This window comes from Leucoraja erinacea, chromosome 1 (genome assembly GCF_028641065.1).
Source record: "Leucoraja erinacea ecotype New England chromosome 1, Leri_hhj_1, whole genome shotgun sequence".
NCBI lineage: Eukaryota > Metazoa > Chordata > Chondrichthyes > Rajiformes > Rajidae > Leucoraja > Leucoraja erinaceus.
The window spans coordinates 54,587,561-54,609,762 of NC_073377.1; the positions used below are offsets into that span (position 1 = coordinate 54,587,561).

At 43.8% G+C, this 22,202-nt stretch overlaps 1 protein-coding gene across 8 annotated transcripts in view; it reads left to right on the plus strand.

Moving 5' to 3' along the window:
- The first annotated feature begins 1,118 nt into the window (after positions 1-1,118).
- Positions 1,119-22,202, plus strand: part of rnf180a (ring finger protein 180a) — a 141,735-nt gene continuing 120,651 nt past the window's right edge. For 2 of the 8 annotated variants that reach the window (XM_055634919.1, XM_055634951.1), the window contains exons 1-2: positions 5,521-5,750; positions 21,196-21,338. The gene's annotated coding sequence lies outside the window, so the exon portion shown is untranslated. Of the gene's footprint in view, positions 1,237-5,518; positions 5,751-5,848; positions 5,928-21,195; positions 21,339-21,416; positions 21,527-22,202 lie in introns of those variants that run through there. The other 6 variants (XM_055634922.1, XM_055634939.1, XM_055634933.1 and 3 more) reach the window with 6 other exon arrangements.

Sequence of the window (22,202 nt, forward strand, 5' to 3'; positions counted from 1 at the left end):
TCACTCCTCTCTCCTCTCTCTCTCTCCCTCTCATCTGTTAATTCCGATGTATGTTATTTTTTAGAAGCTTTTCACCTTCTCTCTCTCTCTGTAGCCGCTATTAACTTCCTGAAGTTTCTCTCCCTCCCTCTCCCCCCAACCTCTCCCCCCTCCTCCTCTCCCCCATCCCCCCACCCTCACACCCCTCTCCCCCCCCTCTCCCCCCCCCCCTCCCCTCTCCTCTCCCCCCTTCTCCTCTCTCCTCCCCTCCTCTCCCTCCACTCTCTCTCTCCTCCCCTCCTCTTCTCTACCCACTCTCTCCCCCTCCCTCTCCCCTCCCACTCCTCTCTCTCCTCCTCCCCTCCTCCCCACCCCCCTCCATCTCCACCCCCTCCCGCCTAACCCCCCCTCCCCTCCACACATCCCTAACCCCCTTCCCTCCACCCTACCCCCTCCCCCCCCTCCCTGCTCCCCCTCCTCCTCCTCTCCCCCTCACCCCCCTCTCAGCACCCCCTCTCTATCCCCCTCACTCACCCTCTCTCTCTCTCTCCTCCTCCCCCTCCTCTCCCTCCCCACCCTCCCTCTTCTCCTCCTCGCCACCCCACTCTCCCTCTCCCCCCTCTCCCTGTGTCTGCCTCTCTCTCTCTGTCTCTGTCCATTCTCTCTCAGCCCTCACTCTCTACTCCCCCCCCCCCCCCTCTAGATGTGACTGCAATTTGGGGGCTATGCGTCAGTAGATAGGGTGGTTATGGGGTAAAAGGAGCAAATTAATAATATTAATATAATATCAAGGGGGGTAATTAGCGTGAGTGCGGGGGGGGGATAGTTAGTGTGTGAGACGCTGCATGTTGACGCTGCATTGCCCCCCCCCCCCCCCCCCCCAAAACCGCACATTGGGGGAACAGACCCAACGGGTCTGCACTTGGTCTAGTATATTACTAAATTTCTGATCTTGACCGCATTTGCCGACTGTGCTGCGATTTCTGAGAGAACGCCGCCACCTACGGCCGTCATTTTTGGCCACCTCGCTCAGAGCCCCCCTCCGCCCTATGAGTGTGGAGGATTTATTCCGTCGATGAAAAATGACAGAGATATTAATGTTTTTACAAAATTCCCCATTCTCTCTGCTGCATCCGCAGGGGGAGGGACTATGAAACCAGGAAGTGTCGTGCCTCACTCAGTCTCTGCCAGACCAGGAAGCGAGAGGGTCACGGCTCTCTGAGCTGCGAATGACACTGAACGCACGTCTACTCCACGGTGAGTCCCCTTGATGCGGTTGTAAAGTGGCTGCAGCCCTTTTTAACAAGTTTGTGTTCACAAAATGAATTTTGGTTGTCAGGTGTCTGCAGCCCAATTGTTTGCCTCTCCTTTTTTAATAAGTTTGTGTTCACAAAATGAATTTTGGTTGTCGGGTGTCTGCAGCCCAATTGTTTGCCTCGCCTTTTTTAAACAAGTTTGTGCTCACAAAATGAATTTTGGTTGTCGGGTGGCTGCAGCCCAATTGTTTGCCTTGGCTAGGCTTTTAAAATCGTTGCAACAGTTGGATGCCTGCCCAAGCATCCATACGGCCAACAATGTCTATACTAGCCCTCTGGAAACCAGTACCTTCAGCCCGCAACACCCGTACTAGCGCAACAGACAGCCGCCCCCCTTTTGCTGACATTAGTTTTTTTGATAAATTTTTGTTACCCATTTATTTCTGAAAATAACTTTAAGTTCAACATTGGCAAGCATTTTAGAGGAATCAGCCAGATCAGCATGGTGGCTGCGGGTGAGTACAGTAGCTGCAAATTGACAGATTATAGATCATCACTTGACCTAAACCAAACCAGGCCAATCCACCAAATGCAAATTTTAATGGAGGAGCTTGGTAGAATATTAAGCATGCGCAAAGACAAGTGTAGCTGCAGTGTCATTAAAAAAAATCAACATTATTCAGAGAAATATGACTCCGCAATAAGACATAGTACTTCCTCCTCTCCTTCACGACTGCATTGATTAATGCATTAATGTGTGCAATGACTGCACCCGTTAAACAGGGGCAACTTAAGTAAGGCCCAGAGTTTAATTTGATAACTCCAAAGTTAATTGGACATGGATCAAAAATGGTAAAATTTGATCACTAATCCAAAAATTATTTTCATGGTAACTTTGATCTTTCACATTAAAAACTGTTCCTCTAAGTAATGGTTTATAGTCTTCAAATTAATACCTCCAGGGGGCACCCAAGTACTATTCTACTGATAGACCAAGTAGGGCATGTAGTGGTAGGACTGAAATGACCAAATCTCAGCAGTTCCTTGATATGTGGGAATGAGGCATCAGATGCACAGAATGAACAATAATGAAAATTAAAAGGGAACATGAAACAATTTCATCAAAGTTGCATAGTTATTATGGACAGGGGTCAAGTTGTTGGGAAGATACTTGAAATAGTTGGAAGTGAATGCCACAATACAGAAAGTAACAGGGATAATTAATAACCATGAGCGAAGATGTGACTTCAGCTATCTTAACTGTTCAGGACATGCATTTCAGAACTGTACCCAATGGCCCAGTAATTGCACAGAAAAACACAGGGCTGTGGTGTAAAAATCAATTGAGGATTCAGAGGCATCTGTATTGTGTTGGGCAAATAATGTGGTTCTGTGTACAAGCAGATAGATAGATGTACTGGGCATTTGGAATGTGTAGGGGTAATGTCAGTCATTTTCCAATGCAAATTCACTTTTCCGTGTGAAACCTATTCACCTAAACCTATTGGACCATGCACAAGAAAATAGGATCAAACAATTATGCACCCCCCCCCCCCCCCCCACAATTTCAAGACAGAATCAATTACGAGAAGGTGGTGATTTTGTGGAATTTACGGCTATGGATGTGACGACTTTGGGTATTTTTAAAGCCGAGATTGATAGGTTCTTGAATAGTAAGGGCGTCAAAGGTTACTAGAAAAAGACAAGAGAACGGGATTGAGAGATAAAAATAGATCAGCCATGATTGAATGGTGGAATAGACGCGATGGTCGAATGGTCTAATTCTACTCCTATGTCTTATGGTCTTATAGCATCAACTGCTGCACCACTGTGCCAGTACAAATCATTAAAAAAAAACATCAAATTAATTAAACCATAATACAGTTAAACAAAATGCTTAAAATTATTAAAAGAAACCGAGTAAAGATTAAGTAATTAATAATTTCTTGGCCAATCCCCTTCACAGGAATGGCACTAAGGGATTGTCTCAGTCAGGAGCTAGCACATACATGATAGTCTGAATGGCTTCCTTTGGATTGTAATCAGTATATAAACTGTGTGCTGGAGGTTTGAAAAGAAAACCACTGCTAGCATTATCTAACCCAATTTTTTAAATGCAATGTTTCACATATATTCTGCTCTGAAACATCTTTGGTAAGCAAGTTAGTGGAGAGGATTTTGATTGATAAAATATATATGTATTTGGATATATAAGAGCTAATTAAGGATAGTCGGCATGGTTTTGTACATGAGAGATTGTGTGTTACAAATCTGATTGAGTATTTTGAATAAGTAACTAGAAACGCTGATGAGGGCAAAGCCCTAGATGTTGTCTATATGGACTTCAGCAAGGCATTTGATAAGGTTCCACTTCATAGAGTGATACTGTGTGGAAACAGGCCCTTGAGTCCTACTTGCCCACACCGGCCAACATGTCCCAGCTACATGGTCCCACCTGCCTGCATTTGGTCCATATCCCTCCAAACCAGTCCTATCCATGTATCTGTCTAACTGTATCTTAAATGTTGGGACTGTCCCAGCCTCAACTACCTCCTCTGGCAGCTTGTTCCATACATCCACCACCCTTTGTGTGAAAATTTTATCTCCCAGATTCCTATTAAATCTTTTCCTCTTCACCTTAAACCTATGTCCTCTGGTTCTTGATTCCTACTCTGGGCAAGAGACTTTGTGCATCTGGCCAATCTATTCCTCTAATGATTTTATACAATATTCTATAAGATCACCCCTCATCCTCCTGTGCTCCAGAGAATAGAGTGCCAGCCTACTCCACCTCTCCCTATAACTCATGGTAGGGTGCTTTGGAAGATTAGATTGCATAGGATCCAGGGAGAGCTACCGACTGGAAAGAGAATTGGCTGTATGAAAGGAAGGGGGTGATGATGGAAGGTTGTTTCTTGAACTGGAGGCCTGTGACTAGTGGTGTGCCTCAGGGATCGGTGCTGGACCCATTGATGTTTGTGGTTCATATCAATGATTTGGATAAGAATGTAGAAGGTATGATTAGTAAATTTATAGATGACACTAAAGTGGGAGGTATTGTAGATAGCAAAGATGGTTATCAAAAATTACAACAAGGTCTTGGTCAGTTGGGTAAGTGATGTGAGGAGTTGTTAATGGAATTTAACACAGATAGGTGCAAGGTGCTGCATTTTGGAAAGTCAAACCAGGACATGATCTTCACTATGAACAGCAGGGCCTTGGGGGTGTTGTTGAGCAGAGGGATCTGGGAGTGTAGGTACAAAGTTCTAAAAGTGGCATCACGGGTAGATAGGGTGGTCAAAAAGACTCGGTACATTAGCCTTCATCAGTCAGAGTTTTGAGTATAGAAGTTGTAATGTTACAGGTGTACAAGATGTTGGCGCTGCCTCATTTGGAGTATTGTGTTCAGTTTTGGTCACCCTGGTTTAGGAAGGATGTTGTTCAGTTAGAAAGAATGCAGACTATATCCAAGGATGTTGCAAGATTTGAGGGTGAGGTTGGGCAGGCGCAGACTATCCCTTGGAGTGCAGGAAGCTGAGAGGTGACCTTATAGAGATATATAAGATCATGAGATGAATCAATCAGATGAACGCACAGAAGCTTTTACCCAGAGTAGGGGAATCAAGAACCAGTGGACATAGGTTTAACATGAGAGAGGAATGATTTAAAATGAAGCTGAAGGGCAATGTTTTTACGTGGTGGGTACATGGAATGAGCTGCCCAGTTGAAGCAGGTACTATAACAATATTTAAAACATATTTGGACAGGTAATTGGATAGGAAAGGTTTAGTGGGATATGGGCCAAATGCAGCCAGTTGGGACCAGTGCAAAAGGGACATCTTGGTCGGCATAGGCAAGTTGGGACGAAGGTCCTGTTTGTGTGTTAGATTACTATTAATAAAGCATTTATGTCTTAAAGGAACATAAAAAATTGTTGGGAATTATTTGATGCAAACGATTTTTATGTTAATGAAGTAGTATGGTGAGAAGTTAAACATTAATTGAGCTCAGATGCAATGCAAAAACCCACAAAGAATTCAGCGGTAAACTAAAATGCTGGAGAAACTCAGCGGGTGAGGCAGCATCTGTGGAGCGAAGGAAATAGGCAACGTTTCGGGTCGAAACCTTCTTCAGACTGTTAGTAGATTTTCCAGCATCTGCAGTTCCTTTAAGTGAAACAAAGAATTCAGCGGGTCTGGCAGCATTAGTGGAGGGAACGGGAATCCGTGGCTGTCTATTCCCCCTGCAGATGCTGCCTAACATCGAGTTCCTCCAGCAGTTCCTCCAGCAGTTTATTTCATGTGCAAATGATACAAGAGGCAATCTGTTGAAAAGTTTTGCGTTTTCAGAACTTTGTGTTAAAACATTGTTCTTCAAAGAGCCCCAATGAAGTGACTTTACGCTACCGATCAAAAACATCAGCTCCCGTGTTCTAAGGCGTCCCGTTCTTACCTCCCGTTTAAAGATGTTTTATTACATTCACATTGCTTTGCCGGTTGGATAAATCAAAATGCGGTAAGAATGAAATTACACATCATGGAAAAAGAAGCTTCAAGGAGATTTTGGTCTCGCACAGTGAGGGAGACGGAGAGAAGGAACTGGAGGTGAAGGAAAGAGCCGAGGGGGGGTAAGAGAAATGAAACAAGCAGCCGAAAGCAAAGATACTGGAGAAGCCGAAAGGAGCAGCGGGCGGTGAGACGGAGACGGGCCCGGGCCAGAGAGCGGGGAGATTGCGGGGGAGACGGGCCCGGGCCCGGGAGCGGGGAGATTGCGGGGAGACGGGCCCGGGCCCGGGAGCGGGTGGCGGTGGCGGTGAGATGAGCCCGGGTGCGGTGCAGGGGGTCGGGGCTGCAGGGGGTCGGGGCTGCAGACGGCCGGCTGGGGCTGGGGCTGGGGCTGCCTTGAGGACGCGGTTGAGATGGGCTCGGCTGTGGGTGTGGGGAGCGGCGCTGAGCCCGGGGATTGGGCCCGGTGCACGGCCGAGCTCGACAGGCACCATTGCTCCTGTATCGGCTTGTTTAGTGCAAAGATTATAGAGGAGCGCTCCTCTAGTATCTTTGGTTTAGTGTGTGTGTGCAACCTGCCAAGCACCTGGTGTGTGTGTGCACAAGGTGAAGGTGTGCAACTGTTGTCCTCACTTGTGCCTTCTGCGAAAGGGACAAGGTAACCTTTCCTTGACCTAGTTTTGCTCAGCCGTCTTCATGACTGGTGGGATGATTTTAATCGTGTCTGAGAGGTGTGCTGTGAAACAATTTTAGGTTAGTAGTTTGATGAAAACCCAGCAGGGTGTTAGGGTTCCCCGCTGACACTTGTGCTTGGATTAACCAGTTAAATGGCTCAAATTTAATATGTTAGAAAAAATATAGTTGATGTAAATCTGATTTAAAACAGCAACTGTTGGAAATACTCAGCAGGTCAAGCAGCATGAACTTTCAACTTTACTGTTCAATTCCTCGACATGTGAACCTACCAAATGGGTGGGAAAGAACTACAGAGGCTCCTTTTTCTCCAAAGATAGACACAAAATGCTGGAATGACTCAGCGGGCCAGGCAGCATCTCTGTATAGAAGAAATCAGCCATGATCATATTGAATGGCGGTGCAGGTTCGAAGGGCCGAAAGGCCTACTCTTGCACCTAATTTCTATGTTTCTAAATGGGTGGCGGTTCAGATCGAGACTCTTCTTCAGACTGAGCCTAGCTTCTTCACCACCCCTATGTGGCTACTTTTGAGCAATAGACTTGACCTCCAAGTAGGGTTGCCAACTTTCTCACTCCCAAATAAGGGACAAAAGGTGGCGTGCCGCGGCGGTGTGGGTCTGGTGCAGGCCCGGGATGAAGTGACCAAGGGGACTGGTAGATGGTAACAGTGACCTTTTTCAAAAGCGAGAGAGAGAAAAAAAACCCAAAGACCCTGAATAGGTAAACAAATCCAATATATGAACCATATCTTCAGTGTTTACATGAAATGTAACACCAAATTATAACAAATTATAACACAGCATAATCTGACGACCAGTCAGACATGAAATAACACCAAATAACCCTATCTGTATGTGCCTATAGAGTAGACATATAATCACTGGAAAAGAGGGAGGGGCCCACCAAGTCTACTTTTTTCCATGGATATTTCTTGCTGCTCTTGACTGATTCAAGCAGTCCTTTGTCCTTTTGCACAGCCAGAGAGGTGTTCTAACGACAAGTCACAGTTCACAGATATTTGAAGTTCATTTTTAATCAGCTCTGTGCTGCATCTGTTTCTTGACTCTGACCATTTAATGGTCATCAGAGAGAAGATCCTTTCTACAAAGGCATTTAAGCCTGACGCACTGAGGACAAATGAGACAATCCGGAACATGTTGATCAAGTTGGCTTTCCCTATGTTTTGCCACACACTTCTCACTGGTGGATTTTGTGGTATCCTGTCTGGCTTTCTGTGTTTCCTCCTGGCTAGCACAACTTCATAGAGTTGGTCCATATAGACGGTCTCTGTCATTTTAAGGGCAGCCACCACCTGCCACAGGTCAGTGAAGGAGAGCTCCTCATAGAGGCCGATCGGTTTCAGTTTCATCATTACATTTTCTGGTGAGAAATCAAACCACTTGTCAATGTATGTAATGACACAGTCATAGAACTTCACAAAGTCCTGTTGCTGCTTGGACCTTTGTGCTGGCACTTTTTGTCCATCAGCTGCTTGGTCTGGTATCCAAAAAAGCTGTCCTGTTTCCGCTGAAGCATCGTCATTTTGAACTTTCGAGCTTCCTCGTAAACATCTGTGATGCAGAGCTTTGTTTCCTCCAGCTTTTTTACGACTTGGTCAAAAACACACCCTGTGCTTCTTGTGGAAAAAGCACAGATAAATTTCAGTAGCTCCAGTTTTTTCTTTATCCTCAAAAATCCTCGTCATGTATGACGTAAGAGCTGGCCAGCTTTGCAGGAGACATTTGACAGCTGGATGAAGGGAGAGCCATTGTGTGCAAACATGACACGGTATTTCACGCCAGATATTGAGAAGTGGCTGTAGACCTTTAGAACAATTGTCTCAATATCCACTGACAGCTGATCTCAGGCTTGGCTGCAGGCGTTATGAGCTATGTGAGCTGGGCATTTAGCTTTCAGAATGCGATTGTTGGCACTGCTCAAAAACTGGTAAACTGAGTGGTGTTTTCCAAAGTTTACATTGGCATTATTAGCTGCATAAGCTGTGACGTGTCTAATATCCAGTTTATACTTTTCCAGACAGCTCAATAGAGATTGATGTATACCATTTGCAGTTTCATCATTGTCTGCATAAAAGTCAAGTAACTTACACTGCCCTCCATCAGACGGAGAAATATCTCATGCACACTAGAAACATTTTACTATCTCCCTTGTTTGAGGCATCGGTGGCAACTAGGAAATCCGTGGGCTCACCTTCTTCGGTCGAGGGCAGATCATTCATAATATCCCGCACAGTATTTGGTCTAAAAACATTCATTGTAATCATCTCAGCTTTCATTCTTTCCAAGTGTATCTTCTTCACAACATTTGAATCATTAAACAAAGCACCGTTGAGCTTAGCAAGACAGTCGGTGCTGTTGTAGCTGAGTCCGTGTTTAACTGTATAGTACACATACGAGGCTTCACTTGCCGCGTTTTGTCATTTTCCACAGTAGATTTCACGAATAATGCACCAATATTGCTTGTAGGTAGTGTGGCCTTCTTGTGCACTTCTGTGGAAGCATGCGGTTAGGTTATTCTCCCTCAATGGCCAATTGAGAATTCCCAATTGAGAATTGAGGCATAAAGTTCAGAAGGCCTTCGTCGAGTCACCGCTGACTGGCTTAACCCACGTCTTTTTGCTTCCCATTGCCTGTCATAGCTGCACAGTCTTCTTTTTTGCAAGTTTATCCGTATTTGCATATGCCAAACCAACCGAACAACACCAGACGTTACTGGAACTTTTTTGTTTTGGCAGGAATTGGCAAAATATAGCGTATAACTGATGCGCATAAGGGGGCCTGTGATTGGATGACAGGTGAATCACTCGTGCATGACGACAACAGCACATGCAACACGCACGCACGCTGTTGTATCAGATCGAGGGTCTGTCTGTAAGCGAGCCCTCTGATGATTACAGAGTAGTAGCGGCACTCTGGCCCGACAGTCTCCTCGACCCGAGTAGTTTTTTTTAAACTCGGGAGAGCTATTGGGGAAACTCGCATCGTGGGACAGGGGCTGAACTGTCTAAATGTTTCTTAAACACGGCAATAGTACCTGCCTCAACTACCTCCTCCGACAGCTTGTTCCATACACATGCATCACCCTATGTGTAAACAAAAAGTTATCTCGCAGGTTCCTATTAAATCTTTCCCCCTCACCTTAAACCTATGTCCCCAGTTTCTCGATTTCCCCACTCTCGGCAAGAGACTTTCCGTTTACCCGATCCATTCCTCTCACGATTTTGTACTAATTTTTAGCAAAGTTTAATTTAATACCCCTATTTTTTGAATAACGTGCCCAAATTTATGCCTGCCACCTTATGGCAGTGTGCTTGCATGTGGTGCCTAGATTACATTTGATTTATGCACACAGTGCCAAAGCCTGACAGGCGGCACCTTGTCAAATGCCTTACTAAAGCCCATGTAGATAACATCTACTACCCTGCCCTCATCAATCTTCTTGGTTGCCTGTGCAAGGTTTGTGCAAAGAGGCTTGTTCAGGAGTTGCCCATTGTGTAGAAGTACAAACATTGGGCAGAAAACAAAAGGATCTGGGCAATTTAGAACATTTTGAAGGTTCCTAAAGTTTAGAAAATCTTAGAAAATCCTGAGAGTTTGCTACATCCAGAAAATTATATGCATTAACTTTGACCAGGCTTACCACATCCCCAGATATTCTCCATAATGAGTGATGGCATGGTTATGTGAGTAGTTTGTGGCACTGAGCACAAACCTTTCAGCTGAGTAAGTTTAATTGCCTATTGCTCTCCTACTGTTTGTAATTATTAGGAATAATATTAGGTATGTGAATATGATCAATATATTATTTAACAAATGCAAAAAGAGCCATGTGATCATTAATTTGACGGCAGTGGGAACTGGCTAAATGGCATGAAATAGAATTTCAAACTGCGGCAGGCGGCAGGAGGGAGAAACAGACAATAATGAAATCAAGGAAGGAGCAGAAGGTAGCTGATCCTTTTTTTTATGATACTTGGCTATTTATTGACAGTGGAATATTCTTTGATTCTTTCATAATTTACTGATGATCCAGCTGGTTACCGACCCATCTCCTTTTTGTGTACATCCTACAGCTGTTTGAGTGCCTCCTGCTTGCCAGGATTTCTCCATTGGTAGATCCTGTTCTGCCCAGAGAGCAAACTGGCTTTAGACCTGGTAGAAGCTGCGCAGATCAAGTCCTTGCCCTCACTACCAATATAAAGGTTGGCTTGCATCATGCCCTGAAAACTGGTGGTGATCTCATCGATCTGTCATCAGCTTATGACACCGTGTGGAGACATGGTCTGTTGCTGAAAGCTTCCAGAATCCTGAAGTGCCAAACCACCATGCGTGCCCTCTCAACCATCCTCAGCAACTGTAGATTTGGGGTCTCACTTGGGAACCAGACCAGTACTGTCAGGACCTGAATGATGGTCTCCTCCAGGGCTCTATCCTAGCTCCCCTACTCTTCAACATTTATGTGAGTGACATGCCAACTGCCTTGTCCAGGAAATTTGCATATGCAGATGACCTTGCCCTTGCCCACCAGGGAGCTGCCCTTGAGGATATCAGCAGAGTGCTAACCCAAGACTTGAAGGGGATGGAGGAGTACTTCACCTTCTGGCGACTTCGCCCTAACCCATCTAAGACAACTGTCACTGCCTTTCACCTCAGCAATCGGCTCACCAAAGCAAATCTCCGAGTGTCCTTTTGTGGTAAGCCGGTGACGAATGAAGAATTCCCCAAGTACTTTGGAGTTGCCCTGGATCGCACCCTCACCTATCGTGAACACCGGATGAATGTGGCTGATAAACTGAAAGCAAGGGTCAACATCATCAGGAAACTTGCAGGCAACAGCTGGGGATCCAATGCACACACCCTCTGTACTGCAAACTCAGCCCTAGTCCACTCAACAGCCAAGTTTTGATCAACAGCTTGGGCTAATTGCTGCCACACCAAACGAGTTGACACTGTCCTTAACTCTGCAATGCGGTTCATCACAGGGATGCTTAAGTCAACGCTTTTGCAGTGGCTCCCTGTCCTCTCTCATATCGCCCCTCCCAGCATACGCAGAAGGGAGAGGATGTTGAAAGATTGGTGCACCATCGAGGCTAACCCTGACCTTCCCATCCACACTGACTTGAACAATCTACTCAACATGCGCCTGAAGTCCCGCACGCCATTCTGGTCATCAGTCAAATACCTGGAAGACTTTGACTCCAAGACTGAATGGCGCAGAGACTGGAAAGATGCCAACACCAACAATGGAGAGGTCACAGACCTCACAGTGAAACCACTGGGATTTGACCTCCATCACAAACAATGAAGAAACAGAAGATTCTTTGATTGGCTGGAATATTCAAATGAACATTCATACCACTCCAACAAACTGTTGAAACTGAAAAAAAAAAAAAATTGGTAGACTTGAAATTCGGATAGATGCGTGGGATCATTAATCACCAGGATAAGTCCTTTCCAGGTAGTGACATTGGATCATTCCAAATCTCTAAAATGACAACATTTACATGTTGACAAATTTTGACTATTAAGAATCTAACCTTCCTTAGCCTAACTTTACTTTTAACGCATCATCCTTTGAATGCTGTGAATAGCCAAGTATTTTAGAATCAATGTCATATACAAGAGCTAGAGTTGCTCTGCTTTGTGATTTACTTAATCAGAAGGTTAATGCATTAAGGAATTGAAACATTAAAATTGTAAAATAATTGTTAATATAATGGTAGTTACAGAATTAATTATTCTTATCATTATCATCATCATCAAGAAAATTGAGAATTCATCTGAATTAATGGGCAATTAGGTCCTATATTATAAGACATAACATAGGACAAAGAACAGCACAAGAACAGGCCCTTCTGTTCCAAGCATGATGCCAAGTTAAACTAATCTCCCTACCTCCATTCCATGCATATCCACGTGCCTATTAGAAATCCTCTTAAATGCCACTATTGTGTCTGCTTCCATCACCATCCATGTCAGCATGTCCCAGTCACGCTGCACTCTGTAAAAAATCTTGCCCCACACATCTCCCCCAGTTCGTCTGCAAACTGACAATGGAAGACAATTCACCAGCTACGCATTTAAACACTTTGCCAACCAATGGAACGCTCGCTCCCACCTGGCCAAGTCAGATGTTTATCTAGACCTTTTAAACCTTAGAAACATCTCCAGAGATGAGGTCCTGGGCTCACCAGCTCAACGCCTGATGTCTCGGACAACACCACCTCCGATCCTTCAGCAACAGCTGATGCCACAGGTGCTTAAGCCAGCCGCGGTCCAGAAGCGCATTCAGGAGAAACACAACATTCAGAAGCGTTCTTATGACAAGTCCAGTAAACCACTGAAACCGCTACTGCAGGGCCAAGTCGTCCGTTTGCAGACTACCATGGGACATTCCCGTCTGGGTTTCGTTGTCGGCCCGTCTAAGGAACCTCGCTCCTACCTTGTCAACGCCGATGGTGCCCTGTACAGACGGAGCCACCAACACTTGCTGCTTGTAAAAGAACCGCGTCCACATCCAGCCGATCCCTTTGCGCCACCCCTGCTGTTTAAACCCTCTGCTGCTGCTGCTACCACTAGTCCCAGAGTGCGCTCTCCGCCAGGGACGGCAATCCCGTCTAACAACATTACCTGTACCGCATGCTCACCCCACCGGTCGCCTCAAGTGTCCCCAGCTGCTTTCTCCTTTCCGGGTTCACTGCCTCCCTCCCCACTAACTTTTCTTGTACGGAGGGAGAGAGGTTTGTCCGTAAGTATTCGGGTCGTATTAGTAGACCGCCTGACAGATACGGCGAGTATGTTTAAATCCATGTGTTTAACCTTTGCCTAACTATCTCTACTCTTTATGGGGAAGGATGTAGATTGGTTATTGCATGTGAACCAATCAGAGTAGTGTAGCATCATTTACCCCACCTTAATGTATGCTTTATATTAACACCCACTTCCTACATTAAGTAGTCTTGGAAGTGGTAGTGATGAACTAACACCCTGCTGTACCGTTCTGCTATATGTTATAGTTAAAGATGACTTCAACACTAGATCCGTGGTCTGTCAATCATTTCCCTCTCTGATCTTGAAGCTCTGCCTTCTAGGCTTTGACATTTTCATCATGAGATAAAAGATTACGTCTTTTTCTATCTACCCTACCCTATCTATGCATCTCATAATTTGATGTACTTCTCTTGGGTCTCTCCTCAAACTCCGACGTGCCAGAGTAACCAATCCAAGTTTGCCCAACCTCCTCATATAGCTACATCCTCCAATCCAGGCAGCATTCTGGTAAACCACTTCTACACCCTCGTCAAACCCTCTACATTCTTCCTCTAATTGGGTGACCAGAACTGCATGCAATACGCCAAATAAGGGTTAACCAAAGTTTGATAAAGCTGTAACATGACAACTTGACTCTTCCTATCAATACCATGACCAATGAAGGCAAGTATACCACAGATTGCCTTTATCACCTACTTATACGTATTGCTACTTTCAGGTAGTTATGGACCAAGAAATCAAGATCCCTCGGTACATCAATGCTATTAAGCGTCTTGCCATTAATTGAACACTTTCTCCTTAAATTTGGCCTACCAAAGTTCAACACCTCACAATAGCTTGGATTATACTCCATCTGCCATTACTCTGCCCGTATCTGTAACTGATCCACATTCCGTTGGAAGCAAGCTCTTAAGCCAGCATGTCAAGAAAAGCTCAATATTCGTGCATGGAAAGGAATTGATAGGATCGGGAGCTCATTTTTAAGCAAAGAATTTGCAAAGGCCATGCAGTTGGCTGCACATTAGCCTGTTGATAATCTGTTTTGGGGTGTTGATTCTTGGCACAAAGGGAAAGGAGGCAAAATGCCTGTTTAATAGAAACATAAAGGGTAAAGTATAAAAGGAATAATACTAGCGAGCAATACATACAACATAACTTTGGCATATTTATAACAAATGTTCTTTTTACAAAGCATACTAGGTCCATGAGATGTCAAATCTTATTTCAGAACATGGAGTTCAAGCAAAGAAAACTAAATTTGCTATTTTTATGCAAAGCCTGCGTGACTATATTTTCATTTTTGATTTGACATTTATTTAATTGAAAGTGGATGAAATGAATTCATGTAGAAATAAATAGCAATTAAAAGAACACGAGTGCATAATTTTAGAAATGAACAGCAGGCCTATGTGCATCCAGAAATAGGCAAGAAATGCTTTGAATATAAAGTAATAACACAACTTGAGAGTTGCCTGCATTTTGCAGTCAATTAGCCACTTGCATCAAGGATAGCTGCCCACTAACATCGAGCAGCGTTGTATCATGGAAGTTCTCTCTTCACAGTTAATTGCTGTAATTTTCCAGTTTCATGAGTTTATTTGCATTCAGAAGCTATGATGTCTTCAAGCTGTTCAACATGCCAAAACTGAAAAATGGGTGAAATAGATTTTCCCCCCGTCATTCTTCTAAACTATAGCAAGTACAGGCTCAGTGCTGTCAAACGTGCATCCGATGTTAACCCACTCATTCCTGGGTATTTCTTGTAAACCTCCTCTGGACACTCCAGAACCAGCACATCCTTCCTCGGATATGGTGCCCAAAATTGCTCACAATATTGCAAAAGTGGCATTACATCCCTGTTATTGTATCCTAGCCCTCTTGAAATAAATGTTAGCATTGCGTATGCCTTCTTTACTACCGATTCGACTAGCATATTAACTTGTTGGGAATCCTGCACCAGCTCCCAAATCCCTTTGCATCTCCGATTTCTGAATTCTCTCCCCATTTAGAAAATAGTCAACACCTTTATTCCTACGACCAAAATGTATGACTCCACATTTTGCTACACTATATTCCATCTGCCACTTCTCTGCCCACTTTCCCTACCTGTCCAAGTCCTTCTGCAGTCCCTACTTTCTCTACACTACCTGCCCCTCCACCTATTTTCATATCATCCGCTAACGTGGCCACAAAGCCTTCAATCCCCTCATCCAAAGCATTAATATACAACGTGAATATATAAGCGGTCCCAGCACCAACCCCTGCGGCACTCCACTAGTCATTGGCAGCCAACCCTTTATTGCCCACTCTTTGCCTTCTGCTATCCAGCCTACCTGCTATCAATGCTAGTATTGAGGTGAGTGACCAATGAGCAATTAATCCGTTTTAGTAGCAATGGTTGATGTTACTAGGGCACTCTAGATTAACCTGTATTAATCCATGCCTTTTATAATCTCCACTACACATATAATGCATGCCACCCATTACATTGTATAACGGTACTATACTAACGCTGACGGCCAGCTGGCATAACGTATGCTGTGCTCCATGAGCACGGCTGTGTAACTTAAATGCTCTATTTCTGAATGGAAGAAAATATGTTTTACCACGTATGTCGTAGTGGAACATTAACAAACAGGCACTATCAGTTCAGACTGCAGTTTCTTATTGTTTAAAAATATATAGAACAGGTATGTTTAAAAATATATAGAACAGGTAAGATTTAACAGGCATCATTCCTTTAAAACATTTTTAGCAATAGAGAAAGTTGCATTTAAATCAGGCCTTTCTTCAGAAACATGTTTAAACGTTCCTTCAGACGTTGTTGCATTTCTTGTGAATCATTATTACTTTTTTTTAATTCTCAGATGAACCTGTAAGTAAAATGTTGCTGCTATAAACATGTGGCATATTTTACAAAAGGAAAGGCAGACTCTAAATTGGGCTCGGCCTCATTTCTCACTCACTCTTTTTCCCCCAAGGTTCACAAACAGAAGGCCTCATCTTGTCTTGTATCACCAATGGATGTCACCAGGTCGATGTGTGTTCTCACACATTTTTATTTGAGTTAGCACAGGCAGCATTGGAAACTTAAAATAAGAGTCTGCGTAAGATACTGTTGGCTGCCTTCTTCGCATGGGAATGGCAGAACCGTGCACACAAGTTAATTGCAGCACTCTTTTTCCACCAATGAAATATTGGACGAATGCCATCTGGCAGGCATATGCATTATCACTAACAATTAGTTCATTATCTGAGGCTTAGAAAAGAAGGTGTGGATTATAAAGGGGGAAAGCATTTTTTAACTTTATTTTGTGTGTAATTATTTTTTAGATTGTTAATCATTTTTGAAAACATATGTTACTTATATCACTTAAAAAAGTTTTGAATGTCTCTAAATATTTAAATAATCTAATGGAGTTTGATTAAATGACTGTGAGGTGTTGCTTTTTCGGAAGTTAAACCAGGACAGGGCCTTCACAATGGGATCCTGGGGAATGTTATAGATCAACAAGCACATACATAATCCCCTGAAAGTGGAGTCCCAGGTAGATGGAGTGGTGAAGAAAGCTCTTGGCATGCTGACTTTCGTCTGATAGGGAATTAATTATGTATACAGGTTGGGACGTTATGTTATAGTTGTACAAGACCTCCAGGGTAGTTATCTCTGGTTTGCTGCCAGTACCTCATGCTAGTGAGGGTAGGAACAGACAGATAGGGGAGCTGAATGTGTGGCTGAGAAGTTGGTGCAGGGGGCAGGGATTTAGTTCTCTCCGCCATTGGGATCTCTTCTGGGCCAGGGGTGACCTGTACAAAAGGGACAAGTTGCACCTTAACTGGAGGTTAAGGGACCAACATTCTGGCTGGCAGGTCTGCTAGAGCTGCACGGATGGGTTTAAACTGAATAGTGGGGGGGGTGGAGTCAACAACGTGGAAGCATATGCTACCGTTAAAGGGAAAGAGAGTGCAGGGAAGGTCACGGAAGTCTCCAGAAATAACAGGACAGAAAGTTTAAAAAGGGAGAAGAGAGTAAGGTCAGGCAAAATTGGGATGGTTGAGAGAGAGAAGGGTTGGTCAACACCGAATTGAAGGTATTATATTTGAATGCATGTAGCAGAAGGAACAAAGTGGATGAGCTTGTAGCACAATTAGAAATTGGCAAATATGATGTTGTAGGCATTACGGTTGCAAGGGATTCGGGGTTATACATCCTATCAGAAAGACAGAAAGGTGTGGGGTAGCTGTTGGTTAGGAATTAACTTCAGTCTTTAACAAGGGGTGACATGGGATCAGAAGATGTAGAGTCATTGTGGATGGAGCTAAGAAATCAGAAGGGTAAAAATACTCTAATGGGAGTTATTTACAGGCCTCCAAACAGTAGCCAGGATTAGGATACAAAATTGGCACGTAAGAAAGCCAATGCTACGGTGGTCATGTATACCATTTCAATATACAGGTAAACTGGGGAAATCAGGTTGGTAATGGACCCCGAGAAAGGGAATTTTTCTAGTGCCTCTGAGATGGATTCTTAGAGCAGCTTGTAGTGGATCCTACCAAGGAAAAGGCAATTTTGGATTTAGTGTTATGTAATGAACCGGATTTGATAAGGGAACTCAAGGTAAAGGAAGCACTAGGATGTTGCGACCACAACATAATATGTTTTAATTTACAATTTGAGAGGGAGAAGGTGAAATTAAGTGTTGGTATTGCAGCTGAGCAAAGGGGAATGAGGGAGGAACTGCCAAAGTTGACTGGAAAGGGCACATAACCTGGGTGCACGATGGAACAGCAATGGCAGGTATTTCTGGAAATAATCCGGAAGACGCAGGATCTTTTCATTCCAAAGAGGAAGAAAGATTCTAGGGGGACAACGAGGCGACGTGGCTGACAAGGGGAGTCAAGGACAGTATAAAACTAAAAGAGAAGGCATATAACATAGCAAAGATTAGCGGGAAGCCAGAGGACTGGGAAGCTTTTAAAGAACAACAGAAGGTAACTAAAAAGGCAATACGGGGAGAAAAGATGAAATATGAAGGTAAGCTAGCCAATAATATAAAATAGGATACCTAGTGTTTATTCAGTTATATATAGATTAAGAAAGAGGCAAGAGTGGAAGTTGGACCACTGGAGAATGATGCAGGACAAGTGATAATGGGGAATAAAGAAATGGCAGCCGAGTTGAATAACTTTTTTGCATCAGTCTTCACAGTGGAAGACACCAGCAACGTGCCTGAAATTCAAGAGAGTCAGGGGGTGGAAGTTAGTGGAGTGGCTATTACTAGGAAGAAGGTGCTTGGGAAGCTGAAAGGGGTGAAGGTGGATAAGTCACCTGGATCAGATGGACTGCATCCTAGTGTTCTGAAAGAGGTAGCTTTAGAGATTGTGGAAGCATTGACAATGATATTTCAATAATCACTAGAGGTAGGATAGGTTCCAGATGATTGGAAAATTGCCAATATTACCCCGCTGCACAAGAAGGGAGCAAAGCAGAATAGTGGGAACCGGTTAGTCTCTTTGGTGATCGATAAGATTTTAGGGTCCATTAGAAAGGATGAGGATACAGAGTACTTAGAAGTTCACGATAAAATAGGCCAAACTCAGCATGGCTTTGTGAAGGGGAGGTCTTGCTTGACAAGTTTGCTGGAATTCTTTGAAGAAGTAAATAGGACAGACAAAGGAGAGTCATAGATGGCGTTTACTTAGATTTTAAGAAAACCTTTGATAAGGTGCCACATGTGAAGCTGCTAAGGAAGATGAGAGCCCGTGGTATCAAAGGGCAGGTACTAGCATTGATAGTAGGTTGGCTGGATGGCAGAAGACAAAGAGTGGCAATAAAGGGGGCATTTTCTGGTTGGTTGCCAGTGACTAGCGGAGTTCCGCAGGGGTCGGTGCTGAGGGCGCTATTCTTCACTTTGTATATTAATGATTTGGACGAGGGGATTGAAGGCTGTGTGGCTAAGTTTGCGGTTGATACGGAAATAGGTGGAAGGGCAGGTGGTGTAGAGAAAGCAGGGACTTTGCAGAACGACTTGGAGATTGTACATCGAGCCATCCGTAGTGGCGACTGTGGAGGGTTCATGGCCCCGACCATGGATGAACAAAGGAGGAGGACCGACAAAGTTACTGCCTTCCACCACAGTGAAGAATGTTGATTCCACTGTGGTGGATGTTCAAGTTATATTCTATTGTGTATTGCGCTCTTTTGTTTGTATGGCTGCATGGTAAATCAAATTCCACTGTACCTCAATTGGTGCTTGTGGCAATAAATGTGAACTTGAACTTGAACTTGAGAGGTTGGGAGAGTGGGCAGATTTAACGTAGTGTAGCAAAGTGTGGAGTAGTAGGAATAAAGGCGTCAACTATTTTCTAAATCGAGAAAGAATCCAGAAATCGGAGGTGCAAAGGGACATGGGAGTGCTGGTGCAGGATTCCCAAAAAGTTAATCTGCAAGTCGAATCGGTAGCGTTTTGTAGTTATGTAGCTGCTACAGTTGAGTTTCTGGTAAAATGGTCTCAGACATGGTCATGCTCAATGAATGCCATGGGTACAGCGCCCTCCATAATGTTTGGGACAAAGACCCATCGTTTATTTATTTGCCTCTGTACTCCACAATTTGAGATATGTCATTTAAAAAAAATCACATGTGATTAAAGTGCATATTGTCAAGTGGTATTATGGCCTGGGCATGTATGGCTGCTGAAGGTACTGGCTCACTTATCTTCATTGATGATACAACTGCTGATGGTAGTAGCGTAATGAATTCTGAAGTGTATAGACACATCCATCCCATCTGCTCAAGTTCAAACAAATTACTCAAAACTCATTGGCCGGCGGTTCATTCTACAGCAAGACAATGATCCTAAACATACTGCTAAAACAACAAAGGAGTTTTTCAAAGCTAAAAAATTGTAAATTCTTGAGTGGCCAGGTCAATCACCCGATCTGAACCCAATTGAGCATGCCTTTTATCTGCTGAAGGGAAAACTGAAGGGGACTAGCCCCCAAAACAAGCAAACGTTAAAGATGGCTGCAATACAGGCCTGGCAGAGTATCACCAGAAAAGACCCTGGTGTTGTCCATGAATCGCAGACCAACAGTCATTGCATGCAAAGGATAGGCAACAACATACTTAACATGACTACTTTCATTTACATGGCATTGCTGGGTCCCAAACATTATGTTGCCCTGAAATGGGGCAACTATGTATAAACACTGCTGTAATTTCTACATGGTGAAACCAAAATGTTTAAAAATAGCCTTTATTAAAATCTGATAATATGCACTTTAACCACATGTGATTATTTTTCTATTACATATCTCAACTTGTGGAGAACAGAGGCAAATAAATAAATGATGGGTCTTTGTCCCAAACATTATGCAGGGCACTGTTCGTGGTCTGCCTCACTCTTATCAACTTATCAACCAAATTGACTGTCATTTAGATCTGAGATACACAAGATATTGCAGATGCTTGAATCTTGTGCAAAAATCAAAGTGCTGGTGGAAATCAGCGGGTCAGGTTGCAGCTACAGAGGGAATGAATAGATGCCATTGCAGGTATGAAGAAGGGTTCGGACCTGAAATACGCCTGTCCATTCCCTCCAGATGTAAAGCATTAATTCCAAACTAGAACACAGGAACGATCCCTTCGGCTCACATTGAGAGAGACGTTTTAGGGTGACAACTTCATTGTGATAGTAGAAGCCCTGCCAATGTGTAGACAATGCCATTGAATTCCAGGAGGCTTTTGATTTTGTAAAATAGACTCTCTGGACCCAGATCAGGGTGTGTCTCTAGGTAACAGGAGATTAGCCCTAATTATGCAAAAAACGAAGCTTGCTGTTATTTATATGGACATCAGATGAAAACATATTTCTATTGTATAATTGTATACAATTAAACGTAGAATTTTGCCATCTCTAATACTTCCAATGATGCCTCCACCTAACATATCTTTCCTTCCCTTCAGCTTACAGTTTGTGAAAGGACCGTTCCTTGAATAACAAACTGACGACGACTTCTGATAGTTTCAAATGCAATGACAGGAAATGCAACATCTGCAATTTTACCTTCATGCGTCTCACCATCCGAATCCCCAAATAAAAATGTCAGGTAAACCAGTGACCTACTTGTACTTTCCAATTTAGTATACTTCATTTGTTACTCATGATGTGGTCTTTTCGTCATTAGACACGGGTGATGGGCCAGAAGACTGGAGGGTGGCTAATGTTGTGCCTCTATTGAAGAAAGGCTGCAAGGAGAATCCAGGGAACTACAGACCAGTGACCCTAACATCTGTGGTAGGCGAGTTACTGTAGAGGATTCTGAGGTTTTAGAGATACATGCATCTGGACAGCAGGGACTGAGTTGGGATAGTCCACGTGGGTTTATAAGTGGGTGATCATGTCTTACGAAGTTGATTGCGATTTTGAAGAGATAACCGAAAATGTTGATGAGGCCAAGGTCAAAGACATTGCATTTATGGACTTCAGCAAGGAAGTTCAATAAGGTTCCGCATGGTAGGCTGCTCTGGAAGGTTAGATCGCATGGGATTCAGGTAGAGCTAGCCAAGTGGAAACAATGGATCCATGGATTGAAGCAGAGGGTAATGGTTGAAGGATGTTTTTCAGACTGTGACGTGCTGTGCCTTGGGGATCGGTGCTGGGCCCAGTGCTGTTTGTGGTTTATATCAGTGATTTGGATGAGAATGTACAAGGCATGATTAGTAAGTTTGCAGATGACGCCAAAGTGGGTGGTATCGTAGACAGTGAAGATGGTTACAAAAAAAATCACTGCAGGATCTTGATCAGCTGGGCAAGTAGGCTGGGGAATGGTGAAAGAGGTTTAATGCAGATAAGTGCAAGGTGCAGCATTTTGGGAAGTTAAACCAGTGCCGGCCTTTCACAGTGAATGGCAGGAACTTGGAGAGGGTTGACCAGAGGGATTTGGGAGTACAGATACATAATTCCCTGAAAG